The sequence below is a fragment of the Haemaphysalis longicornis genome, unplaced genomic scaffold, assembly GCF_048455015.1.
Source record: "Haemaphysalis longicornis isolate Haplotype H1 unplaced genomic scaffold, Haemaphysalis longicornis Haplotype H1 scaffold_8, whole genome shotgun sequence".
Taxonomy (NCBI): Eukaryota; Metazoa; Arthropoda; class Arachnida; order Ixodida; family Ixodidae; genus Haemaphysalis; species Haemaphysalis longicornis.
Window position 1 is genome coordinate 158,341,404 of NW_027526445.1, and position 17,834 is coordinate 158,359,237.

At 49.8% G+C, this 17,834-nt stretch overlaps 1 protein-coding gene across 2 annotated transcripts in view; it reads right to left on the bottom strand.

Annotated features, from left to right (window-relative positions):
• Klar (klarsicht) overlaps positions 1-17,834 on the bottom strand; it is a 277,161-nt gene that overhangs the window by 23,516 nt on the left and 235,811 nt on the right. The gene's annotated exons all lie outside the window — the stretch shown is intronic.

Consider the following 17,834-nt stretch of genomic DNA (forward strand, 5'->3'; position numbering starts at 1 on the left):
TTTTCTTTTTGCCGCCATTTGAAAAGCCGCCACCACAGCCAGGATTTTGAATCCGTGTATCTGGGCTCAGCACCACATTGCCTTAGCCATTGCACCACTGCAGAGGGCAGCACTTTATTACAGTTAACGGATTCAATTCAACCCAATTCAATTTTATTTTCCCTTCGTAAAGGAGGTGCTGGAACTAACAGATGCACTAGGCGGCCGGCTCGACTGCGGCTCCAACTTTCTTGTGCATGGCAGCTCAAGATACACGAGTCTTAGCGGACGGCATACAAAGGATAAAACATACAATGATATGCGTTTCAAAGATAACGATGGAAGTTAATGCTAGCAAGAGAAACACTTTTAAATGTTGAAATTACTGCATTTAGTACTGCAAGCGAACTGCGCCGGCCCAAATGCGAGCGAAACCAACCTGTCTAACTGGAGAACATCACACAATCGTCTTACTCCTGTCTATTTGCTCACTTTCACCCCTTTTTGTAACCCAGTTTAGCTGTCTGTTTTATTGTTCTCTTGCAAAATTTTATGGCTACTCGTAAAAGCAACACATAAAACGTCACTTTCGTGCTCATTTTCTCTGCCTTTAGAATGGTCACACTTAAAATTCACTTGGCTAGTAGAGATTGACTTACACGGCACCTCAATCGAAACAATGGCTGCTGCACGTTACCAAGGAATTCGTGCTGCTGAAGGTTCATAAAATTTTTCCAGATATTTTGGCTTTAGTAAAAAACCACATGGCATTGCATCACCAATAGTTGCTCATGTTCAACGTAATCTTTCCCGCCAAAAGTTCAAAGCAGCTCACGACATTGCAGCCAATCACAAAGAGGGCATGGCCTTTAGGCTTTACACATGCAGCATTTTTGCGAAAGAGCAGCTAAAAAGTATGTCTTTATCTTCTGTACGTTTCCCCTTGCTTCTCAATGCCAGCCATGAATACAATAGAATGGGAATCCAGAAAAGACAGGTGCACCTTAGAAGTGGTTCTATTAAATGTCATAAAATGTCAAAGTTGCAAAAGCACGCACGCTCATTTGGCCAGCTGAAAGCATGACACAACTATGAGTGCAAGATGGCGAAATCATGGAAAATTCACGAAGAATAGGGCCCCTAGATCAAGATCTCACTTTTTTGGGGGGATGAGGGGGGGGCAGGGTTAGCTGGCGGTATTAGAATGAATTAGAGGCCGGGGGGTGGGGGGGGGAGGAGGGGGACGAAAAAAGGTCGCTACTAAAACGTGCCAATACAAAAAGAAATGTCTGGTTCATTTCCGACACTGCTCTTATTCCATTAACCCTCCCCCCCCCCACACACACACACACACACATGCACCCCCCCCCTCCCCCCGTTACAAAAGGCAAGCGAAAATCTACAACCAGCTAAAGTTCTAAGACCAATTACCTAAACAAAATGTCCAATTACCTAAACAGCATGTGACAGGCAGTAATAATGAGCACAACCTGGCGATCGCGGCCGTGACGCCTCTAATGATCCTCGACAGTCGCGACGAAAGGGCACGCGGTGCGCTACAATGGTGTTTACAGGTCGGCGCGAAACGAGAAATAAATCCAGCGCGAACTCGAACGAGAAACAATAACAGCACCAAAGGCGGATTCCGTTTCAACATCTATAGTTTCGGTTGATCGCACAGCACTGCGCACTGCGTCAGACCCCGTGGTCAAACCGGAAGTAGCGTATCGCACTTCGCCGCGACGTATGACGTGCTCGTGGGACGCTTCCGTTTCCACCACCAGCTCAGCGCATCGCATCATAGCAGCAAAGGGTTCCCACTGACCGTATTCCACAGCTGACGGGAGCCTAGCAGCCACATCGGGGCGCGCTGCCAACACCGACCACGTAGACGCGGGCGAGGAACACGTCGGCGCAACGCCGAGCAACAGCAGACGCGGAAAAGAATGGGTCGCGCTCGACGCGAGCGCGCTCGGACGGTTGTTCCTTTCCTCGGCTCGGCAGGAAGCCTTTGGCGCCCAGCACCGGCCGTGCGCCGTCAAAATCGCGGGTCGCTGTTGTTGTCACGAGCGCGCAGTTGTTGCGGAACACCTGGGCGAGCGGCGGGCGCCCCGCTTCCTCCTCACGCGCTGTTTTGGTTCTGCGCTTCTTTTGCTCTATTTTCCCTTCCGCGTCGTCAGGCACGACAGTCAGGGCGGAGGTGCGTTGCTCCTTAACCTCGAGGGCGCCCCGGGGTCGCGCCCAGGGCGGCACCTACGGTCGCCAGAAAAGCCGCTGCTAGTCGCGCGCCGACTAGCGGCGCGTTTAGTCAGCGCCTCGCGCGGGAGTCATCCGCGCTCTGCAATATCGACTGCGGCGCTTCGCCCGGGAAGAACGAATAAAGGGGGACGTCCACGCGGTTCGGGACGGAGAGCTGACAGCAGGCCGTAAGAACCAGGACCAATGTAGCAGTGCTGTAGACCCAGCAGTCCCACTTTCTGCAGACCCCAGTCTCCAATTCTCCCAGGCGAAAAACAAAAATATTTTGTGCAACCCGGGCCCCGGTAAAGCGTGTATATATATATATATATATATATATATATATATATATATATATATATATATATATATATATATATATATCCACGCTTTCTAATGTTCCTGCAGGCGGGAACATTTGCAAGTAACTGCGGGAACATTTTGCAAGTACAACCTCTTCGGAGGAGTCAATCACACAGCTAGGCCATAATGACCCTAGACATGTACACTGACGCAAACCGGAAGAACGGGAGCAGAAAACCACCCACATCCGTACGACGAAGCCCGTAAAACGTAAACGTACAAATCACGTTGCGGGCTGCTTTTCACGTCTTTCTCTCTTTTTTTTCCCCATGAGGCAGTAAAAAGTAACGGGGCGCTGAAATGTCGTCTAGAAATCAGGCGGCTGCCCGCAAAGTTCTGACGTAGGGTCATCGGCTCTGGCGCACAACTACCGCATTTCGGAAGTATGGTTTCCTCAGCAGGTAATAATAATAATAATAATAATATCAATAACAAGAACGCGTATACCTGACACATTAACACGGGCAAGAATAAATTTTACACGTTTTCTGTTACCTTTGAAGGGATGAAAATGACAGAGACGATTACGGTGTCAAAGGCCACGTCACGAACAAAGGTCATGACCCATGACTCTTGGAGCGTGAACCGCGGCCGACTGTTGCTTGTGCCCCGGAAGAGAGTTCTTGAGGCGGCGCAGGCGTACGTAATCCAAGTTTTCCAGTTCCATTTCGCACTCAAATAACGAGGTCAGTATTTCCATTTCGCGGCGCCCAATTAGCACGCATGACGTGCACACCGTACGTCCGGCCTGGTGACCGCGTTAGCCGGAAGAATAGTGCACGTGTGAACAATGCGGTGGGGTCAAGGACGCGTCGCTGCAGAGCGCCCTTGGTGGCAAACGAGCAACAAGAAGGCCGCGAAGCTCCACTGCCATGCAATTGGCGCAAGTTCCAAAACACGAGGCGAGAATATGTGAAAATAAACTTCTGAAAATATTTTCACACGTTCGTCTGAGAACGACTCGTGGATTGTCCAGTGAAATTAATTCCTATTTGAGGCTGCATTGCGTTTCTCGCAACTTGTAATCTATTATTTTACTTGATGAATTGCCTGCAGCAATCACGTCCACCTGGTTTGAAATTGCCTTTTGCTGCTATCTCAGCCCTGAAAAGCTCGTACATCATAGCATAAAATAGATAGGCTGTTTCATGACATGTGGGAGTAAAGTTAGGTTCGTTGTTGAGGTAAATGTTGTCAGTGGGGTAAAAAATTACAGTGGGGTAATCGAATTTAATCACGATCACCGAGCCGTCCGGACTCCCTCCTCCGCTGTGACGTAACCTGCGTGGTACGCAAATAGGCGGGAAGATGGTGTGCACGAAAGACGGCACTTTTTGGGCGCGCTTTTCATCGCGTAAAAACAGTCGCATGTTTACCCCAATAACTTGGAACGCGACTTAGATGTTCAAGACTTTATTGGGATAAAGCAATTGATGACTGTGCAACACGGTAACTTTTAACTGACAATTGGGCCGTCGTCCAGAACTGCGCCCTATGTATTTACAATGGGGCACTCGATAGACAATTGGTTCAACGGCCTTCCGAAGGCCTTGAAACAGCCGTGTAGAACAGGCACAAGGTACGTTAACGACTCACCTACCTATCGCCATGAACACATGGAGCAACGAAAAGGTTTGGAGAGACCCTGACGGCACGCACTGTGAGCCGTTCCCGCTATGTGGATGCGTCAATTGGGCACACTGCCTTTTTCCCTTCTCCCCCGCTACTTCCGTTCAAAGAGCAGCTGATGATGCACGCCGGGGCCCGCGAATGCCAAAGAAACCGCTAATGACGCCGCGCGAAAGAAGTTCGCTACGAGCGCAACACCCTGCAACAACAAAAAGTTGCGTGCAGTACTTGGATGGGCTGTTTTACGAAGGTCCGCTCGACACCACGCTAAGTGCCAACGTAACGAAATTAGCTATTCTTGTTGAATGTCCACGTTAGCGGAGCGGTGTAACAGCAGCAGCCCCAGTAATTTCTTATAGAGATGAGATTTATAAACGCGGAATTCAAGCTGACCGTATTTTGAGAGAAAAAAAAAAAAAAAAAAATGACAGGAGGCTTATAGCTCGCTGTACATAGACGATGTCCACGTCAGTGGTCTCGTTTGGAAAGCCTTCAGTAGGCGGTTGCCCGGAATCGGGCGAGACCTTGATGAGGAGTCAGTCACGTGGCCCTTTGAGGGAACTATTAGGCGTTGGTATCGGGCTGTCGATTAGCTAACATAACTGCTAAAGTAAGTTTACTCTGACCTCAATAAGCACGTGGTTGATGTTGTGGTCCGTAAGCGGCACGCTTTATCTATCAGGCTTATAACCAATTTTTACGATAGAAAACAACGCGGCCAAATGACAGACGGAAGCACACGACGGGCGGCGCGTCGTCAGCTCGTTTTATCGCCACACTCAATCTCGTTTGCGAAGCAGTCTCCTATTAGAAAGGCGCCACAACGCGGCCGACTGAACACTCTCAAACAAGAGGCAAAAAGAAAGCGCAGTGCCCGACGTACCGCTCTCAAGTGGCCGGCGTCTCCTTTTGTCTGTTTCGGGGGCCGACGCGGCAGGCGCGCATCTCTCCGATCACGTGTCTTCGCGGCGCGAACGCTGGGTGAGGGGTTCGACGCGAATGGCCCCGGGTTTGGGGCGAACTGCCACTATTTTTGGTGCAGCGCGCGCTTTTTGCGAAGGGCTCCGTTCCTTCACTCGGTACACGACCATAGTCCCTACGCTCGAAATACACTGTTTTCGTCTTCCGATGAGTTCGGTGGGGGAGTGATCGACACTGCCTGGCGCGCAGTTATCAAGCAACTGAACTGGCGCATTATAAGCGCATAATCGCGCGCGTAGTAATCACAAGCTACATCAGATTTAAAAGCGCTGAATATTTTATGCTGGTCTGGGGCCCGTGGCGCGGGAAAACTTTCGGCGGGGTCAATTTCTCGCGGGTCTGACGTGATTGGCTACGCGGGCGAAAACGTCATGAAAAATCGGGCAGCCAATCACCCCGCACCCAGTAAGATTTGCCCCACGGGTACACGCGATTCGCAGAGCGAGAAAAAAAACAAAAAATCACGGATACCGGCGCGCAAAGCCAATCACGCGAGACCGCATGAGAAATCAACCCCAGCGGAGCTTTTCCGGTACCTCATAGGGCTTGGTACCAGGTAAAGCCGGCTACACACTTGAAATTGTTTTTCCTTTTCAATCCATCAAGGATTTTCGGACTTGCGTGATTCTCAACTGCATGTGCTTTTTGAAGAGCGCAAGCTTTTTTTTTTTTTTTGACCATCTGTCGAGTCACGCGCATCGCGTCTCGGGGCTGGCGGGAAATACAAAACTTACTTTAGCTCGTGCACGGTTAAGTATGCGCCTCACTGCCTCGTTTGGGCGGGGCAGGAGAGAGGCGCTGGCCGGAAGGAGTCGGGCCCCTTGGGAGTACGTTGAAATATGTTAAAGGGGTCCTGAAATACCTTCCGCCGATGCGTGGATGTACATGTAACCAAATAAAGCAATGTATTAGCAATCTCCTCCCGCAAGAATTTTGTTGAAGCGATGAGTATTAGCTGAGAAATCGTAAATCAAAAACCGCGCATTATCGTCGCGCCGCGTTTCCTCCTCCTTTCAACTTACTCTTCGCTGTTGACGGCGAGCGAGCCTTCCCTCCCATGATGCTGCGCTCTTCGGCGGTGACGTACTTCCGCTATTGCGCTGCTCACACAGCCGTCTGCTACGGGCAAGCTTTGCTGACACCATGAATCCCGCAATCCGCTCAAGGCTGGAAAAGCGAACGAAAAATCTGGCCCCATGTGTGCGGCGGCCTGGCCTTGCCCTTTCTCGGTGTACGTTGCTGCAGAACTTTGCTATCGGTGGCACGCGACTTTTTATCGGTGGCGAACTCGCAGCCAGCCGCACAGGGAGGATCCTGCCCTCGCTCCCTTGGATGCACAGCGCACTGTTCATCCAAAAAGCGCCGTATCAGATGTGGCCCCGGTGGTGCCGGGTCTTATTTTGTGGCGGTGGTAATTCCTGCCGGCGGCATGTGAAAAAGACATTTTAAACCGATACAGAACCCGTGCACGAAACGCCAGTTCAGCTTGGGGCGACGCGTGGTGGAGAGCGGCAACGTTGGCAAAACATGCTCCGCCACGGCTCTGAGCTTCCTCGCGCTGGAGCGAGAACCATTTCTTTGACAATATCAAACATCGGTTGCTCTGGCAACAAGGCACAAACCGCTCTAGAAGTCAGTTACGATTGCGTTATCCCGGTTCAGCTTGGCGCCCCACCTCGCGGCATATGGGCACTGCAGGCGTACTACTCACTCCCATTTGGAAGTGCGAGATGCCTTTGGCATTACAGGAGGTGATGGTGTGTGTGTTATGGATGCCTTTGTTTCGCGATGAAATGCGACGTTGTGCTTCTGCGGGTGGATAGTGCTTCCCATGGTCTGGATTATCTTTCTCAAGCGGCGTACGACTCAACCTCGCATGGGGTATGTGCAGTGTGCGTGGCTAAAAGCCATCTCGGCTTGTGCGCCAGAGTTAAGTGACTTGCTGTTCGTCCCCGCAAACCGCGCGCGAGGTGAGGAGTGCCGAATTTACGAGGGGCAGGAGGAGGCAACCCATCGTCTGTCAATCGCGGTTCAGACTTGCAACGCATGTTGTGACGTTGTGTTCGTTCGAAATGCATCTCTGGATTGTTTGGAAGTTGAATAAAATGTATGCGTCAAACCCGGGCATTCGGCTCAAGGCGTTCTCGGCGATTGCAAGAAAGAAGTGCCACGGGACTTCAACGCTTTCTTTATGGAACGTACTCAAATAAGAGAATATTCGTGTCGTGTTATGTCCCTGTTGCATTCAATACAAACGGTTAAGCGTTTGTTTACACTTGTTTCGTTTGTCGTAAAATGTCCAAGCACTCCGGCACTCCGCTGGCAGATCAGCCGGCGAGCCGACGCTGAGCAGACGACTCATCTCTTTGCCGGAAGTGCGTGAAAAAGCCGCCCAATAGCAGGATGTCTAGCTCATGACGAACATCTGGGAATCGATGATGTAGACATGTGAAGATGGCGGCGTCCAAAAACACGAAGGAAAGGGTGAGAAAAAAGCGACAAACTTTGCAACAAAAGTGTGAGCTTTCCGCTGCGCGTAAAAGAGTAATACTTGGCACAGATGATGTTGACGACCCAATCTAACGATTGCGCTAGTCAATTTAGTGTGCTCAAAACGCCTTTCAGGGCCCCTTTAAAACACGCCAATTTCAGAGTTTTTCGCCACACCCCCTCAGAAATCGTGTTTTTCTTTTTAAAGCAAAGCTCATATGGCAAGGGTTCCATGCATTTTTCATGCCTGGGAACAAAAACTTGCCCTTTTTTGTCGACTTTCATTATCCCAGCACAAAGTGTACCACGAATGATCCTGGTGCAGCAACACTAAATTCTGAAGCAAGGTCGTTTCGTGACCTTCGTTCAGCCTTCAAATTCACCCTAATAACCCGACCGACCTGATGCTCAGCAACTCAGCCTGTCTTACAGGACTGATGAAAGGCTGTTCATATATTAAAAAAAGCGACTAGAGGCGGCCTTTTATAGTATATTTCTTACGCTGTTTGCAAAATTCCAACAATTAAGCACAATAACATGCAAATTAAATGACGAAAGGTACAGCCCACTGACTTGCTGGCCGAGCGCTTGTGACGTCAGTCACCTATACAATGCAATTGACCACTTCCTAAAAACAAAAACAAAAACAAACAGTACTGCGAGTTCACAAAATAATACAGCATTTAAACGCTATATTATTTTGTAAACCCGCAGTCCTTTAACAAAGTCGTTAACAAATATAATTGCAATGCAGTCAAATAATTATTCGACTGCATCGAAATTATTCTTATTTGTTAACGACTTTTTCATTTTTTTTTTTTTCATGTCGCAGTCATCGAGCAAAACTACTGGAGTCAGAGGCAAATCAGACACCCCGTTAACAGGGAAGGAAGCGGGCTTGAGCCTTTTGGAGCAACTCAGGGAGAAAAAAAAATGCTGTTTTGGAGCAGCTTTGGAAATTAAAGAAAAAGGAGAGTTGTGGGGCAGTGCAAGACCGTTTGGGAGTAGATTTGTAGAGTCAAACATCATTTATTTGCAATTTTTCATTCCCGGTCATTTCAAATTCAAATGACTTTTGCTCAACATGACTTTTGCTAGAGCCCCTAAATAAGCTGCGCTGATCTATAAAACTCGGTGACAACTTAAGAACGGCACCGGAAGTTGCCGCTATGCCTTATCACCGTAGCCGGATGTTTATCCGCGCGGCGCAAGTAGGGCGTTACTGGGAATATTTTGAACTTGGCGTGAGCCGTTCCCGTGATTTTTTCGACTTAATGTGCTTATAAGCGACTCCAGTGACGACAAACAAACTGCGTGAGACAAGCCAGACGATATCACGCCTTCGTAGCAAACCCCCTTTAAAAACGCGCGCGCACTGACGTCACGGGTCCGGCGCTTTGGCGGAGCGATACACTACATGAGGTGGTGCCATTCTTGAGTTGTAACCGAGTATAGTTGCTCTGATCTAGTGGCTCTAACTTTAGCCTGACTTTGTTCAATGTCCGTTCCACCCCCTCCCCTCCCCTCCCCTCCCCTCCCCTCCCCTCCCCTCCCCTCCCCTCCCCTCCCCTCCCCTAAAGAAAAGCAGTGTTGTACGGCTAGACACACCTATTGATCTGATTACTTGCAGATAGATGTTAGCTTAACAAAATATCTTCTCTTGCTTGTGCTAGGGCTGCGCCTGTAATCTCATCCTACTCGGCATGGCATGGCTGCACCTAACCTCTGGAATGGCAAGCGCACTTGGGATTAGATAAAATGGCGAGGGTCCACTTATCAGTAAAACTATTTCTTTTATTTCTCAATTTTGACAATAATTTTCTTTTCTTGATTTTATTTCTCGATTTTCTAGGTTTCGAAATTTATTTTGACAATTGCAATGACGACACACGCATCACGGGGCGCAGCGTACTGTGCGGTGAAACTGCATTTAGGGGCAAAGTTGCGCATAGCCTGCACCCCAAGTCCACTCTCAAGTCCTGTGAGGCCCCCACCGTCACTTGGACGGAAGGAAATTGTGACAATTGCCTCGGAGCATTCATTAGTCCTTCGGGAGTTCACCAATGTGCCAAGCAGCTGAATGGCAAATGAACGAACGAGTCCCCACTGCTGCCTGCGCAATGCGACTGGCATTAAAAAATCGCCTCTCAGTTGCCTTGCATTTTTGCGGCACCTCTTGGGAGCAGTTTCCACGCAACACTGCCTATTGGAGCAGGATTGCGCAGGAAAAGTGGATTGGCACAGCATGGCGCAAAGGGCGCAGCACTTTCCCTTCTGCATCTAAAAAATGTCCTGCTTCGTCACATCAAAACTAACTGATTCCCTTGGTTGGACAGGCACCCCCAGCGGCTAAGTTACTGGCTAAAGAAAAATAAAGTGTGTTTCATGAAGCGAAGAGCTCTAGTCTCCCAAAAATAAGGCACGCTTATGCCAATCGAGGCTACCTTTGCACACTTCGTGAAGCGAAACGCACATACAAAACACAAACATTGCCGAAATCCTCACAAGCAACCCTCGTAAAGTCTGAAAACTTGTAAATGGTCTCGCAATGATCATGTTACAATTAAATCAAGGGATGGTGTCGTGCATCTAAAAGAATAGCATGCATTTGAGTTCAGTGACTTCTTTTCTGCCTCATTTTTGTATGCTGTGCAGGCTCCCAGTTTTTCAGTTCATAGCTGTCGGTTCTCTAACATGCCTTGGTTGATGATCCATGCGGCCCAACTAAAATTATTAAAACTCCCAAACTTTCCTCAGCCATTGGTATAACATAAATTCAAAGTTTCTAAAAAGTATTGCAATATTTCCGAATAATTACGTCTAAAATTTTTGAACAGTCTTCCTAATAGGCACCATGGCGAATGACTGGCAAGTAGGAAAAGTGGTTTTGTCCACAAAAGTTCTGGCAAAGATAATCTAAATACACACCGCCCCAATTCAATTACAGTGCAAAACTGCAAAACATAATCATCACAAACGGCTCATCACTTGCATTTAAACACATTAAATATGGAAGTTGCCAATATTTCTACTGCACTGTTTGTGCATCGTATGTATGTGCAGTTTGTGGACAAATTAAGCCATGGATAATTACTTAACTGCTTCTATGCTTACGTGTCTATACAAGGATTGTGTAATCCCACCCCGTATCAGCCCCACCGGCCAACAGTATGCGTAAGCAAACACTTTTCAACCATTTGCAGCACAGTTTTTTTTTTAGACTATTCATGGGAAGAGGAAATATGACATCTAGCCGAAATGCAGCTGTAAGGCTACAAAGGAAAGCTATACGGCTTTCTCAAAAACTTCCCAGCTGAGAAAAAATTTGCCCTGGACCATGATTAAATTCTAGGTCCACCGCCTGAGTATTAAAACTTTTTATGCGTGGTGACAGCTTGCTCATTTTGTGACCAAGCTGACCAAGGTTCTCCAATACATTGCATATTCCTTAGTTTTGTTGAAGCTTTCAACAAGTTATCACATAAACTTTTAATTTAAAAGGGCCATGTAAACAAAATACAAGTTTGTTTTATTCAAAAAATTAGATGTTTCATAGTGCCCCTTGTCCGGCAGTAAATGATGTTTTATTCACTGAAAAACTACACAAATTAAGACAAAGTTTCAATTCTCTCGCTAAATTGTGTGTTTTGTGATGTCAGTAATGAAGTATCTAGGGCAGGTATTTGAAGCCAATTTTAAGCACGCTGCCTAGGGCTGCAGCGGGCAACGAAATGTCTTTTGTTGCTTCGTTTACCGTCCGTCCTGTTCCAGATGGCACCACAATACTGCTCAGGCCCACTGTACACGCTCACTTTGTTTTTGACCGGGGCGTACCTGGCTTATTTTAGTTACGGTTGATAGCAAAATATTGGGTATGCTCGATGAACAAGGTCACGTAAGACAATGTCACTTACGCCAATTGGCCAGTGTCGCTTGAGACAACCTCAAAGTGTCGGACTGCTGTGCAGCTATAACAAGCATTGAGCGTGCAGTACGTACTGGTGTTTCTATATTTACGCGTTCAATCATAACTTCCATTGTTTATCCTAGCATTCTCACTTCTACAACAATAATTAAATTTAAGCAAGAACAGCTCGTTCTGCAAGCTTATAAGCCCTGCCTAAGTTGAGTTTGCTTTTGCCGGCCTCAGCCAATTGCACATCTGCCCATAATACCGTATTTACTCGCATAATCCTCGCACTTTTTTTTTCGGAAAAGTCAATGCTAAGTTAGAGGTGCGAGAATTATGCGGAAAAAAAAAAAAAAAAATCCGGTGCACAGTGTTGCCAATCTGCCTCCTGCCAATCCCGCTAAATGTAGCGGTCGTTTTTTGTACATGTAAGCTCAGTGTTGCCAACAGCAGCTATTTCTTTTTATTTTATTATTTGCAACGTAAACAGTCTCCCGTCGATCAGCGATCATGAAATTGCCGCCTTTGCTTTCTGGCGCGCGCCCTATCTTGTCGTCGTCATGTGCGTGCCCTACCCCAGTAACGCACGTTGAAGTCGGTGACGCCGAAGTGCCTGCCTGCGGCGCGGTTGCCATGTTTGATCGCGTACTCTATCGCTTTAAAGTGGCACCAAGCACAAAACAAAAAGATCGGCACCAAGCACAAAACAAAAAGATCAAAAAGTTCTCAAAATGGCAGCGAGTTATCCACCATTGACGCGAGTGACTCACTGACTGCTGCTGCTCAACGACAGGACCACGACGACGACACGACAGCGGGCTGCGCGAACGCCGTCTAGTTGCGCGCACGCGAAACCGGCTCAAGAACAGTGTGAGCAGCGTGTTAGGGCGCCTGTTAGGGAGTAGCCATGCAGGTGATTAGGGCGCCTGGATGGCCTTGGATACACAGCGCTTTCCGCCGACCGGAGAGGCGGTGGGGGAGGGCGCGCGTTGGAGAGCGCGTGCACCATGCGGGTTTCGCGAGCAGGCACTTTCGCCGCTGCAAAGTTGGGGGTGCGAGGATTATGCGAGGAACCAAAAAATCCAAGTTTTGGTGGCTCACATTAGGGGTGCGAGGATTACGCGAGTGCGAGGATTACGCGAGTAAATACGGTACATCATAGGTTCTAGTGCGGGAAATGAGCTGGTGGGTCGCATGGCCATTCTCTTTTTTCCTAATTATATAGCTTATCTCAGTGAAGTTTGCGGTAAAAGTGGTGTCAGTGTTACTCTAACAAGGCAATCTTTTGAATGAAACAAACTTGAATTTTGTGTTCATGGCTTTTTTAAGCATAAGTAAACTTAGCCTCAAACCTAATGCCCTTGCCTGGTTACGTAACTTAAGCCGCTCTAGTTCGTAACTGTCAACGAAGCTACGTACTCTTTTTCTTCAGTCTATTCGGGTGTTCCTCAAGGCTGTGTCCTTGTACAACTGCTCTTCTTTTATATTTTTGACCCTTCTACCACAGCTTGGCCTTAATTTAAATTAATGTGTTTGCAGATAATTGTGTTCTTTACCATGGAACTACATCTGATAATGCCGAAAACTGTTATCTTGAAACATCACTGTAATAAAAACGTTTGCTGTCAATAAGGCAGTGATCAAACCTAGAAATGTAAATGACGTACCTTGGCAGTGGACACGTGAGCACACAAGCGAACTCTCAAACGGAAACATACACCCGCTTCAAAGCAGCTTTATTTGAAGGACTCAGAAATCAGTTATGGCATGCTTCGTCGCTCTTCTTTGACGGAAACGAAAATTCAACTTGCACTTGCGTCGAGCCCCGTTATTTCTAGTGCGCCGGCAAATTTGCGAGCTTTTTCTTGGTGCTTTGGGCCACGAACGGAAATGTTTTGCAGTGTGGCATCTTTGTGAACCGCATCAGAACCACTCAGTCCACATTTTGAGAATTTCCCAGTCGCAGCACTTTCTTCATAGGGGGGCAAGTTGAAACTCCCGGTGAAGTGTGACGGTCTTGTCTCAGTCTTTCAAAATAGTCGCGATGGTCAACACCCCAATGCCACAATGTCTACCAACACCAATTTACGTTTTTCCTGCGTGGATTTCTTGCAACATGCAATTATCGATAGCTTCATTCTTCTCTTCGGATCTTGTGTGGACCTTACAGCAAAATTCCCCAGACTAAAAAACATTCCTGCTTGCAGAATTAAGTGACGCGAACGATGACCAACCAGCCCACAACACCATTCACGATAAAAAAGAAAAGAAAGGTGGCTAGGCCTGCTAGGTTGCTGCACGTAAAACCCAGCTTTGTGGTGGTGCTAGACATGGTGATGGTGGTAGAAATTGCCCTCGGGGCATACACACTGTAGAGACGCGCCCGGGTGGCGCGGACGCCGCGAGCCGTGCCGAATGTGGGCGTGAAGCCCGCGAAGAATGACGCAACCACGCGCAGTTCACGAACAACAAAAAAGCCCCGTTTAATCCCCGCCAATGCCTTTATACAGAGTGGGGGCGCCACCTCCCAGTTACTCGAGTCAACAGGTGGCGTCCTCTACATCCCTCCTTCCGGAGCTCTCAAACACAAGTGCTACAAAAGAGCACCACCAAGAAACAGTCCTTGCAGCAGTCTCACAAATCCAGTCTGCGAGGTGGCACCACGCGCCGGCCGTATCGTGTGCAACGGTGGCCTGGCGATCCTGCAGCAGGTGCTGGCGATCCTGCTGGAGTGTCCGATGCGGCACCGGTTGCTGCCCGCTGTGGTCCTGGAGACGGCGCAGATATCGGGGCCGCACGGTTGGAGCTTCCCGTGTCATCTGAGGGGGCTGACTGAGGATTGCTGCAAGGGACGAGGTGTCTGCGGTTTCTCACTAGTATGCCACTGGGCGTCTGGACGATGTACGAGCGTGGTCTCTGAGCTGGGCTTAGGACCGTCGCCCTTGACCGCGTGTCGCGTACCCATACTTCCTCCCCATCGTCGAGAGCACGAAGGTCATGCGCTGCGTGCCGGATATTGTAGTCTCTCTGTTGTCTTCGTCTCTGGGCGGCATCCCTGTCATTGAATTCTTTCACCTGTGGCCAATCTGGAACAAGGCTTTGAGCCGTGGCTGGCACACGAGTTCGCAGAGAGCGTCCCATGAGCAGTTGAGCCGGGCTGTAGCCAGACACACCGGGAGTGTTACGGTATGCTAGCAGGGCCAGAAATGGGTCTGTGGCCTTCAGAAACAGCTCCTTGATTGTGCGAACCATGCGCTCTGCTTCGCCGTTGGACTGCGGGTAGCGTGGACTGCTCGTGACATGTGTGAACCCGTAGGTCTTCCCAAAGTCCTCGAAAGCTTTACAGGAAAACTGTGGCCCACTGTCGCTGACTACAGTCACCGGGATGCCGTGTCGGGCAAACGTGCTCTTGATTGCAGAAATAACGGCGTCCGCAGAAGTGGACCGGAGTGTGATGACCTCTGGGTAGCGAGAACGGTAGTCTACAACCACAAGGAAATCTTGATTGGCGAAATGAAACAAGTCGATGGCCACCCTCTCCCACGGAGCTGATGGTGTCTCGGTCGGAATCATGGGCTCACAGCGTTGGACACGTGTAGAAGCACATGCTGGGCAGTTCTCTACGGCTGCTTTAACCTGGCTGTTGAGACCGGGCCACCACACAGAGTCTCGGGCCACCGCCAAGCATCGATTGACGCCTTGATGACCATCATGCAGCAGGTTCACAATGTCTCTGCGTAGTGCTTCGGGCACAACTAGACGTCCGCCCATGAACAGCAGGTCCTCGCATATGGTGAAGTCCCCACGGTGCTCCCAGTAACGTGTCATGTTGAGCGGCAGCCGGTCTCGTCGAGGCCACCCCTTCATGCTGTATGCTTTCAGCATTGAGCACTCGCCGTCTGAAGTTTGGTGAGACCTGAAGTCTTCAAGACGTACGGCCAGGGTTGAAGGAAGGGCTGCCACGACCATAGACACAAAAATTTCTGTGCTGTCCACTTTGGATGTAGAAGAGCATTCAGGATCCCTAGAGAGGGTGTCTGCAGTGGCCAGGTACTTCCCTGGAACATACTTGACGGTGAACTGATATCGCATGAGCCTTATGCGAAATCTCTGGATGCGAGGGGGCATGAGGTCAAGATCGGCGGAGCCAAGCAACCTGACGAGCGGCTGATGGTCTGTTTCAACGACAAAGCTGAGTCCGCGCAGGAATTCCTCAAACCTCTCGATGGCCCAAGAGACACCAAGCGCTTCCTTCTCAATCTGACTGTACCGCTGCTCAGCAGTAGTCAGTGCTCTTGATGCGAACGCGACAGCCCGTCGCTCTCCCGTCTGTTGCTCCTGCAAGAGAACCGCGCCTAGCCCGAACGAACTGGCATCTGCCGACACAAGAGTGGGTAGCTCTGGATTGTAGCTGGCCATACAAGCATTCGATGCCACCATTCTCTTCAATGTCTCGAAAGAGGTCGCTTGCGCTTGGTCCCAGGTCCAGACCGCATTCTTGTTCAAAAGGAGCCGAATCGGTGTAGTGACGGCAGACAGGTTCGGCAAAAACCTTCCAATGTGGTTCAGCATGCCCAGGAAACGACGGACGCCTTGCGTATCTGTCGGCGGTTTCATGTTCACAATAGCAGATACCTTGTCGGGGTCAGCCGAGATGCCAGTGGCGCTTACCACTACACCAAGGAACTTGACGGAAGATACCCCGAAGGAGCATTTCGAGGCATTCAATGTGATGCCCGCTTGTTCTAACTTGCGAAGGACTGCTTGGAGTCTGCTGTCGTGCTCGGAACGGTCCCTGCCAAATACTAGAATGTCATCTACCATGTTCACACATCCTTCCAGACCCTCTAGAATCCGAGACATTTGGCGCTGAAACACTTCGGGAGCGGAGGTGATGCCGAAGGGCAGGCGGCGGTAGCAGTAGCGACCAAACGGGGTTATGAAGGTAGTCAGTTCCTGACAGCTTTCAGATAGCCTTACTTGATGAAACCCCGATTTTGCATCAAGTTTCGAGAAGACTGCGGCATTGCCAAGACGCCCAAGTACCTGGTCCACCGTGGGCATAAGGTGTCTCTCCCGGAGAACTACTTGGTTCAACTTCGTGAGGTCGACACAAATTCTGTACTCTCCATCCGCTTTGGGTACCAGCACAATACCAGCACACCACGGGGTTGGCACAGTGACTCGCCGGATGACCCCGTCCCTTTCCATCGCGTCTAAGTCCTTCTTGACTACGCCTTCGAGGGGAATAGGGATGCGCCTAGGAACGCTGAGAGAAAATGGAACCGCTCCAGGCTTGATGCGGATGTGATATTCTTCAGGCATCTCGCCAAGGCCTGAGAACAGCGAAGCTGCCGCCTTGTCGGACGTTGGGGGCCTTTTCGGAGCTTCGTCTTCCACGGCGTCAACAAACTGGACGACTCCCAGGTCCACTACCGCCGAGTACCCCAACAGAGGAGAGTCAATGTCTGCTACGACATACAATTTTTTGCATACCGTCCGGCCTCGCCACGACAGGGTAGCAGGAAACGTCCCGAGCAACTTTAGGCGGCAGCGGCCCGGCCCCATCAACTGTTCATTATTGGGTTTGTCTAGGTCTACTGGGCACCCCGCGAAGCTCGGAGGTACGACCGAAACGTCCGCCCCAGTATCCACCTTGAATTGAAGGGGGCGTCCATTGACATGAACAACAACGTGCCGGCGTTCTGTTTGCGCTGCATCCACGGCGCAGAGCTGGATTTGGCTTAAGCGCCTAGTACTGTTCGAGCGGCAAACCGCCGCGAAGTGACCGTTCTTGCGACAGTGGTTGCATGTGGCCCACCGTGCTGGGCACTCAGATCGCGGATGAGGGGCGTGGCCGCAAAAATCGCATGCCGACTTCGGGCCGGCGCGGTACTCGGGAGGCCGACAGACGTTACTTCGTGCAGTTTCGCGCGCTGGGGCGGCGGCCATTCGGTACTGCTTATTCACAACGGCGTCGACGTTCAGTGCGTCTGGTGCGAAGTCTGTCCCCTGACGCCGCCTTTTCTCATTTTCAGCGTCTTCGTACTGACGAGCTTGGATGAGCGCCTCGTCCAGTGTAAGCTTTGGATTGCGGCACAGCTGGTCGGTCAAGCGAGAGTCAAGCAACCCTACGATAAATCTGTCCCGAACCAGCCGGTCGTCAATTTCCCGAGAGGCGTAGTTGCATTTCTTCACGAGAATTCGGAGCGCCGTGAAAAACGCGTCGACTGACTCGCCTACC